The sequence below is a fragment of the Nerophis lumbriciformis genome, linkage group LG28 (genome assembly GCF_033978685.3).
Source record: "Nerophis lumbriciformis linkage group LG28, RoL_Nlum_v2.1, whole genome shotgun sequence".
In the NCBI taxonomy this organism is placed as follows: domain Eukaryota; kingdom Metazoa; phylum Chordata; class Actinopteri; order Syngnathiformes; family Syngnathidae; genus Nerophis; species Nerophis lumbriciformis.
Window position 1 is genome coordinate 12,787,772 of NC_084575.2, and position 10,505 is coordinate 12,798,276.

The window sequence follows — 10,505 nt, forward strand, 5'->3', positions numbered from 1 at the left end:
CCGAAATGTGTTTGTCATTCTTGTTTGTGTGGATTCACAATGTGACGTATATTTCTGACAGTGTTAAAGTTTGTTATACTGGCCCCCTCAGTGTAACCTGTATCGCTGTTGATGAAGTATGCGTTGCATTCACTCGTGTGTGCGTACAGAAGCCGCACATATCTTGTGACTGGGTCTGAACAATGTTAGAATGGATGAAAAGCGGACGTGACGATAGCTCGTAGAGTACGTTAAAGGCAGTGCATTTAAGGCACCCCCCAAGACTGTGGACAAGATATAATGACTGATGAACACCTTCGTTGGATAATGAAGGTTGCCTCAGCTCAAAGCCTGAGCCCCGACATTAATGAACTAGCATCCAAGAAAAGATACCAGGTATCTGGCTTGGGCACATCAGATTAGATCAGTGTGTTGCAAACTGTGCAGTTTAAAGTCCTGAATGGTTCTTTTATTCATTGTTATTTTATTTTCAAATTTATTTGCCTGTGGAAAAAGTTAATGTTGATATTTACCTCAGAAGGCTGCAAATAGAAAAGAGGCATTCAATTTTTATTTAAATTGTATTTGATATGCCATTGATATTTTTTGATTATTATTATTATTATTATTTGAAACTCGATTTTGCATGTCACTATAAAGTTATATAAGCCTTGCATGTTCAATATTCAATGCAAAACTTGTTTGGGTCCCTATTAAAAGGTTAATTTGTTCAACCTTGGCCCGCGGCTTTGTTCAGTTTAAAATTTTGGCCCACTCTGTATTTGAGTTTGACACCCCTGCTGTAGAACAATAGTTAAGATGACACAAGACTAAACTCTTAACAATCTGACAAAGAAGAGGTGGATCAACAAAAGCAGCACATTTCCTGGAAACACCAACAGCCCTTCCCATCTTTGTAACTATCGCCCTGATATGTTTTGACCAGGATAGAGTGCAGTTTGATAAAGACGGAGAAACAAACAAACATGGCTTATTGAGACGCAAAGTTAAATCATGAAACGCAACCTTACCCGAGCAAAAAACGATGCATATTATCCAGAAGAGTCTTGATACCAATTTCTTTGACCCAGTCATACACAAAGAAGTTGTAGACCTCCATGCTTTTCCGAGTTTCCATCTGTTTTGTCGTGTAGAATGATGTCTGCAGCACAATAATTTGATATGTCTGAGAACGCGCCTGATGTATAATTCTTAATATCACTGCACCAATGTTTTTTTTTGTGAAGTATGGGGATCTATTTCATTGCATACATAGAGTTATTTATTTTTGCTTGTATCTGCTTTTTGCAGGAAGATTTAACCCTATTTTGTACTCAAATAGTTCGCGTGCTGCTTGCTGTACAACACACCACTGGTTTTCACTTCTGGTGTTGTGCCAAAATGTGATTGCCTGCCAAAATTGGTTTCCTTCGCGGGAGCGTGCACCGCTCACTAAACCTGCACTGCTTGACTTCGTCTAACCCTAACCCTTTGTAAATATTTATTATGTGCACAAAGAAATAACAGTTAAAATTGTATGTATCTTCCAAACAAGAAAGAGGTTTTATCACATCAACATCGGACTAACAACGGTCCTTTAAATCTCATTAATACCACAAAAAAGGCAAACTGTTATTTTCCGGACACGATAAAGGCTTAAATAATGTCAAACACGTAGCGTTACAATAACCGAGCAGATGAAGTGTTTGTCTTACACCTAGTAATCCGCTGTGGACAGACGACGCCAAGCAATGCAGGTTTAGCGAGCGGTGCGCGCTCCCGCGAAGGAAATCAATTTTTGGCAGGCAATCACATTTTGGTAAAACACTGGGAAGAAGTCACGCGTCAATAAACAAGCAAAAAAATACCACTTTGGTGACTCAAGATGTGTTATATTTAAACACCACTCCTTGTCTGGGATACCTTTATTTTGAATGTATTAATTGTTGTGATAATAAATGTTCTAACAAATATATGAGGGGGTGTTAGTAAAACAATATTTTCCATGTATAATCAATGGCCAATATATCCTAAAAGAGTTTACAAAAGTAGAACTAGGGAGTATAGGCAGGGCCGGCCCGTGGCATAGGCCGTATAGGCAAATGCTAAGGGCGCCGTCCATCAGGGGGCGCCACGCCAGTGCCACAAATGTTGGAGAAAAAAAAAAAAGAAAGAAAGTTGGTTCTATTATTTCTAAATACAAAAACATAATCCCACATTAATTAAAATGCAAAGTAAAGCCTATTTAATAGAAATATTATTTGTTACAACATTACGCCGCCCCCCCCCCCCCCCCCAGAGAAAAGAAGAGGAGGAGAAACGAGAAAATACAGAGGTAGCAGGTAGGTATTAGCCTACATGAAATTATTTGTCTGTTACAGAATGTGATAGTAACCTGGCTTTTTAGCATTAAGCTAATGTTATATGATTCGGCAATTGCTAATAAATAGCTAGTTCTGTTTTAACGTCGGGTTAATATTGTGGAGGGGGCTAAATTGTTATGGAAAATAATAATGTAACGTTAGGTAATTACAGTACTCCCGCCTTACATTCCTCAGGGACATTTCTTTCTTTCTTTAGTTTATTTGGAACATGAACACACTTACATCATAATACATCACACAATTTCATATCATTTCATTTTACATCATGCCCGAAAAGGAGTAGGAAGAAGCAAAGCTTATTTAATCCTACCCCTTTCCCACTTCAAAGCGTTTACAAATATATAGAATTATTTACTGACCTTTTTATATAATAAAATAACATCTATGAATTAGTATACAACAGTTTTGTAATATGTAATTAATTAATTAATTCAGTCATTATTAACATACTGAGATGAAGAATATCTTATTTTCAATAAGGTTGAAAGTATTTCTCATAATTCTTCTTCTTTGTACTCTGTAAGCACTATTATTTTGAACAACCTCTTAAACTGGATCATATCAGTACAATTTTTAACTTCTTTACTTAATCCATTCCATCATTTAATTCCACATACTGATATGCTAAAAGTTCTAAGTGTTGTACGTGCATATAAATGTTTGTATTAGATCTTTTAAGCAGGTGTTTTTTGTTTACATTGTTATTGCCTTCTGGTTAGCTAATGTTTGCCCTGCAGGTAATAGTCACTTTTCCACCCCTTTATATATTAGGTATAGTTGTAAGTAAAAAAAAAAGGTCAAAGACAAAGCTATTCGGGTTCTTGTGAGTATATACACTTCACTGCCGATGTGGGGGGGTGCCACCTAAAATCTTGCCTAGGGCGCCAGATTGGTTAGGGCCGGGCCTGAGTATAGGGGCAAGATATATGACATATCCAAGTCTTCCTGAAGTTAAATAAATTAAATTAAAACATTTTAATGACATATACCCTTATGATTTTTTGTTGATTTAACATTATAGATGGCAACTGTTATTTATATCTGTAATGCTATAGATTAGAAGATGTGAATCTTTTTTTTTTTGGAATGTGATCAAAGATTGACTGAAAGACAAAGGTATAAAGATGTCCCCATTTACAATAGAGTAGATTTCATTTTTTTTCATATTTATAAAAGATAGCAAACTAGAAATGATTTGTAATATTAAGTTGCAAGCAAAATTTTTCCTACATAAATGTTGATTTCTTAAAGTGAAACCCAAATTCTTACATTGATTTCATGATTTGAAATTATTAATACCATCTTAGAAGATGGTAAAAAGTAGAAAAGCCCTTAAATTATTATCCTCATTAGAGGAATTTAAGTAGTTTCAGATAAGCCCATTTTTTAAATATCTTATTATTTGTAGTTATTTTATTTATTTTTTATCTATTTGTATTGTCTTTTACTTTTAATTTAATATTTTTTGTTTACATAAAATGCTCAATCTTGTTAATGTTTGGAATATTGTAATTAGGGATGTCCGATAATAGCTTTTTGCCGATATCCGATATTCCGATATTGTCCAACTCTTTAATTACCGATACCGATATCAACCGATATATACTGTAGTGGAATTAACACATTATTATGCCTAATTTGGACAACCAGGTATGGTGAAGATAAGGTACTTTAAAAAAAATAAAATGAAATAAGATAAATAAATTAAAAACATTTTCTTGAATAAAAAAGAAAGTAAAACAATATAAAAACAGTTACATAGAAACTAGTAATTAATGAAAATTTGTAAAATTAACTGTTAAAGGTTAGTACTATTAGTGGACCAGCAGCACGCACAATAATGTGTGCTTACGGACTGTATCCCTTGCAGACTGTATTGATATATATTGATATATGATGTAGGAACCAGAATATTAATAACAGAAAGAAACAACCCTTTTCTGTGAATGAGTGTGGAGGAAGGTTTTTTGGGTTGGTGCACTAAGTGTAAGTGTATCTTGTGTTTTTTATGTTGATTTAATAAAAAAAACAAAACAAAAAAAAAAAAAACGATACCGATAAAAAAAAACCGGTACCGATAATTTCCGATATTACATTTTAATGCATTTATAGGCCGACAATATCGGACATCTCTAATTGTAATGTATTGGACTTGCTTTAACTTGTTTGTATATATTCAAAGTGTCAATGAAAAAAACATTCAAACGTTAACATATTTTTATGATTATATTGTTGCCATTTTGAAGTAGGTGTTGCTAATGCGGGGATTGTTTTGTGTATGAAGTTTTGTATCGTATTGTTGTTGAAATAAAGGTTTGAGGGGGGAAAAGTTTGACCGCAGTATAATACAAATCTTGCAGATAATGTCATATCTAAATATGTTTAACAGCATACAACAAATTACGTTGGTTTGATGAATCTGGGTTTTTCAAAGTGTGAGGCGCAGTCACTTGAGAAAATAATAACATATTTTGTAACAAAGTTACTCTCGGTTAGAGCAAGACAAAATTATTAGATCTGACTACCTCGAGCAGGTGTTTCGAACTTCTTTTTTATTGAGGACCACATGTACTTATACATGTATAATAGCCTTGTTACACAATTTGCATAGAAAACTCTTTGATTACTAGAAGTTTTACTAACAAATGACTTGCTTTGCTTGTTGCAGGATGAGATAATACTGAAGCGAACGACATAATGTTACGTTTTTCTGTCAAAATTGAAAGAATAATACGTACATTGAGTTAGAAAGTGCTTTATTATTTGTAGCTTTTTCTTGCAAGCCACAAAAAATAATGCAGCATAATCACAAAAAAAGTATGTGGAAGGTCACATAAAATTGAAATCATGTGGCGTGCCAGATTTGCCCTCCGGGCCTTACGTTTGACACCTCTTCCCGGATAACACATAATGTTGAAAATAGAGAACACTCAAACCTTTTGTTTATTTAATCAAAAATATTGAAATTCAATGACTTGGTGTATTTGCAAACAGCCAAAATTATGTACAAACCAAATTAAACCTGTTAACCCAGGAAAAGAGAAATACAACCTTGGATAAAAATGTAATTTAAAACATTTGAATGCACGTCCAATGCTAAAAACCTTTAGTATATCAGCATATGGAATTCAATTATAGAATGGATCAAGCAAGGAAGTCAAAGTACTAACATGATCCAGTTTAAGAAACTGTTCAAACTCAAAGTGTTCACAAAGTACAAAGACAAATCTTGATGAACATCTTGAACCCTATCTCAGGTCACTCAATCGATCGCAACTGGACTGTTTGGTTTGTCTTGGAAGACGTTTCACCGCTCATCCGAGTAGGCTTCATCAGTTCGTGCTCATAGACTTAGGCCCTGTCTACATTAAGCAGGATAACTCCTTAAACAAATAATTATCAGCCTAAGCCCCGTTTCAGCCACACTAACCCAGCGTTTGAGGTTCCCCTCCTTGGAACATTTTTTACACGGGTAAGTGCGCCGTCTATTTCTTGAATCTCCGGCTCTTGGCTTTGTATGGACTCATTGATCGTTTACAAACTGAGTTTGGAGAGGAAGTGACGCCAGAAAGACTGGTTGGTCAAAACTGGTCAGATCTTGTCCAGCAGCTAGTGCCAAAACCCCAAATATTTATACTCTAAAACCAGGAGGGTGTGCCTGGGCAAGGATGGTTTCGCTCTATTGAGGTAAGAAAAACAACTGTTTTGATGCAAACGAGCAATCCTAACTGTCAAAGCCAACAACAGGTGTTGAAGTGTAATGTCCCCTCGTTAGCATTGAGGTATTGTGTGGCAGAACGATCGCTGTGGATCGACAACTACCAGTCCAGAATAGTCGGAATCACCCACATAAGCATTCCATTCAGTTGTAAACAAATGGCACAAATGGCATTCTGGTCACCAGAAGGTTTCCAACTCCTGTTATTTGTTGGAGGCTAAATTGCAGAGTCTTTTAGGAATGGTTGAAAGGACGGTGTCGCAGACCACCTCCTCTGTTAAGGGATGGTTTTTTTCAACCTTGACAAAACTGGCTTCCCTCACTCCTCTTTCGTAAACACTTGTCCTCCCTGTCCAGAATCTGTACATTTTTGTTCTCAAAGGTGTGCTATGTCTCCCTGAGGTGCAAGTAGACAGCTGAGTCTTGATCCTGAAGAGTTTGCCCGTCTATGCTCTGCCATGCGTCGGCTTAGTGGTTGTTTTGTTTCCCAAATATATGAATCAGTGCATTCATCATTACACTGGAAAGCAAACACCAGATTGTTTTTGTAGGTGTGGGGTGTCCGGTCTTTAGGATGCACTAGTCTGTCTCAGGGTGTTGCCTGGTTTGAAGTGTACTGGGATGGTGTGTTGGTTAAACATTATTTTAAGTTTCTCAGATAGACCTGATACATATGGAATGACAATAGTTTTGAGTCTGTCACCTTTTACCTCCTCATCCACTGCTGCTCACTGCTCCCCTCACAAGGGGATGGGTCAAACGCAGAGAGTAATTTCACCACATCTAGTGTGTGTGTGACTATCAGTGGTACTTTAACTTTAACTCTTTCTTCAAGTACCTAGGAGTCTTGTTCACGAGTGAAGGAAGAGTGGATCGTGAGATCGACAGGCGGATCGGTGCGGCGTCTTCAGTAATGCGGACACTGTATCGATCCGTTGTGGTGAAGAAGGAGCTGAGCCGGAAGGCAAAGCTCTCAATTTACCGGTCGATCTACGTTCCCATCCTCACCTATGGTCATGAGCTTTGGGTTATGACCGAAAGGACAAGATCACAGGTACAAGCGACCGAAATGAGTTTCCTCCGCCAGGTGGCGGGTCTCTCCCTTAGATAGGGTGAGTAGCTCTGTCATCCGGGAGGAACTCAGAGTAAAACTCCACATCGAGAGGAGCCAGATGAGGTGGTTCGGGCATCTGCTCAGGATGCCACACGAACACCTCCCTCGGGAGGTGTTTAGGGCACGTCCGACCGGCAGGAGGCCACGGGGAAGACTATGTCTCCCGGCTGGCCTGGGAACGCCTCGGGATCCCTCGGGAGGAGCTGGGCGAAGTGGCTGGGGAGAGGGAAGTCTGGGCTTCTCTGCTTAGGCTGCTGCCCCCGTGACCTGACCTCGGATAAGTGGAAGAAAATGGATGGATCTTTCTCCTTGGTCTGTGGGCTGGAGGGAACATTATCATCTCTGTGTTGTAGGGTTCTGATAACGCCCAGGTTGTGTTCCGGAGGGTGGTGTAAGTCAAAAAGTAGGTATTGATCAGGATGTGTGGGTTTTAGGTAAAACCCGAAATGAAAGCCCCTGTTTTCTCCAATGTGGACATCACAGTCCAAAAAAGCTTACGGTCATTGGCACCAGCCGCTGGACTAGAGCCGACCAATCGAAGTCTATGAGCACAAACTGACGAAGCCTACTTGGATGAGGCAAAACGTCTAAGACAAACCAAACAGTCCAGTTGCGATCGATTGAATTCCTTAAGATGACAATGACCTGGATGAGTGAGCACATTCATAGGCATCTTAAACCCTATTTAAAAATTTTTTTAAATGCAGTAAACTTATTCATCTCATTGCTAAACCATAAATACATTACCGGTAAATATTTATAAGAACTTTAATTATTGTCTATGTATTCAAAAATTATTCATACTTACCGGTACTCGTTATACAGTATATTAATTGATGTATTTACTATTTCATTCACTGTTGTGTTACAAAAAGGGAACCAACAAATGGGTTACAATTGCTGTTATAAAAAGGGGGAGGATTAAATAAACTCTGCTTCTTATTACTCCTTTTTGGACATGCTGTAAGGAAACAACTGAAAATATGTGATGTATTACATGTAATTTTATGCATGTACAAAATAAACTGACACCAACAATCTGTGTCCTAAAGTGAGAGAATAAACAGTCCAGGCGAGCAGGAAACACCACAAAATATACTCCAGAAAATCAGTTTATGCAGGCCAACTGTTTTATCTTCTCTGATGGGGCACTGCCCCACAATTTGAAAACCCCTGGTTTTAAATCATAAGGAAAATAGACATAATTCAAACCGTTAGATGGCCGCAAATTGCAAAATCCATCACTAAAATATAGATACTACATTAATTAATTCATATAATTTTTTACAGTGCATGGATTATCTAACTACTTCAGTTACGTCGTAGATACAACTGTATCTACGACGGATACTGCAATACAAAATAGTCTCTCTCTTTTTGATGAAATAACATTAGAGGAACTATTACAGCGTGTAAGTGGGATAAAACAAACAACATGTTTACTTGACCCACTTCCTGGGAAACTTATCAAGGAGCTTTTTGTATTATTAGGTCCATCAGTGCTAAATATTATAAACTTATCACTTTCCTCTGGCACTGTTCCCCTAGCATTCAAGAAAGCGGTTATTCATCCTCTGCTCAAAAGACCTAACCTTGATCCTGACCTCATGGTAAACTACCGACCGGTGTCCCACCTTCCCTTTATTTCGAAAATCCTCGAAAAAATTGTCGCACAGCAGCTAAATGAACACTTAGTGTCTAACAATCTCTGTGAACCTTTTCAATCCGGTTTCAGGGCAAATCACTCTACGGAGACAGCCCTCGCAAAAATGACTAATGATCTACTGCTAACGATGGATTCTGATGCGTCATCTATGTTGCTGCTTCTTGATCTTAGCGCTGCTTTCGATACCGTCGATCATAATATTTTATTAGAGCGTATCAAAACACGTATTGGTATGTCAGACTTAGCTTTGTCGTGGTTTAACTCTTATCTTACTGACAGGATGCAATGCGTCTCCCATAATAATGTGACCTCGGACTATGTTAAGGTAACGTGCGGAGTTCCTCAGGGTTCGGTTCTTGGCCCTGCACTCTTTAGTATTTACATGCTGCCGCTAGGCGACATCATACGCAAATACGGTGTTAGCTTTCATTGTTATGCTGATGACACCCAACTCTACATGCCCCTAAAGCTGACCAACACGCCGGATTGTAGTCAGCTGGAGGCGTGTCTTAATGAAATTAAACAATGGATGTCCGCTAACTTCTTGCAACTCAACGCCAAGAAAACGGAAATGCTGATTATCGGTCCTGCTAAACACCGACATTTATTTAATAATACCACCTTAACATTTGACAACCAAACAATTACACAAGGCGAATCAGTAAAGAATCTGGGTATTATCTTCGACCCAACTCTCTCGTTTGAATCACACATTAAGAGTGTTACTAAAAAGGCCTTCTTTCATCTCCGTAATATCGCTAAAATTCGTTCTATTTTATCCACTAGCGACGCTGAGATCATTATTCATGCGTTCGTTACGTCTCGTCTCGACTACTGTAACGTATTATTTTCGGGTCTCCCTATGTCTAGCATTAAAAAATTACAGTTGGTACAAAATGCGGCTGCTAGACTTTTGACAAGAACAAGAAAGTTTGATCATATTACGCCTATACTGGCTCACCTGCACTGGCTTCCTGTGCACTTAAGATGTGACTTTAAGGTTTTACTACTTACGTATAAAATACTACACGGTCTAGCTCCGTCCTATCTTGTCGATTGCATTGTACCATATGTCCCGGCAAGAAATCTGCGTTCAAAGAACTCCGGCTTATTAGTGATTCCCAGAGCCCAAAAAAAGTCTGCGGGCTATAGAGCGTTTTCTATTCGGGCTCCAGTACTATGGAATGCCCTCCCGGTAACAATTAGAGATGCTACCTCAGTAGAAGCATTTAAGTCCCATCTTAAAACTCATTTGTATACTCTAGCCTTTAAATAGCCCCCGTTAGACCAGTTGATCTGCCGTTTCTTTTCTTTTCTCCTCTGCTCCCCTTTTCCTTGAGGGGGGGGGGGGGGCACAGGTCCGGTGGCCATGGATGAAGTGCTGGCTGTCCAGTCGGGACCCGGGGTGGACCGCTCGCCTGTGCATCGGCTGGGAACATCTCTGCGCTGCTGACCTGTCTCCGCTCGGGATGGTGTCCTGCTGGATCCACTATGGACTGGACTCTCACAATATTATGTCAGACCCACTCGACATCCATTGCTTTCGGTCTCCCCTAGAGGGGGGGGGGGGGTTACCCACATATGCGGTCCTCTCCAAGGTTTCTCATAGTCATTCACATCGACGTCCCACTGGGGTGAGTTTTT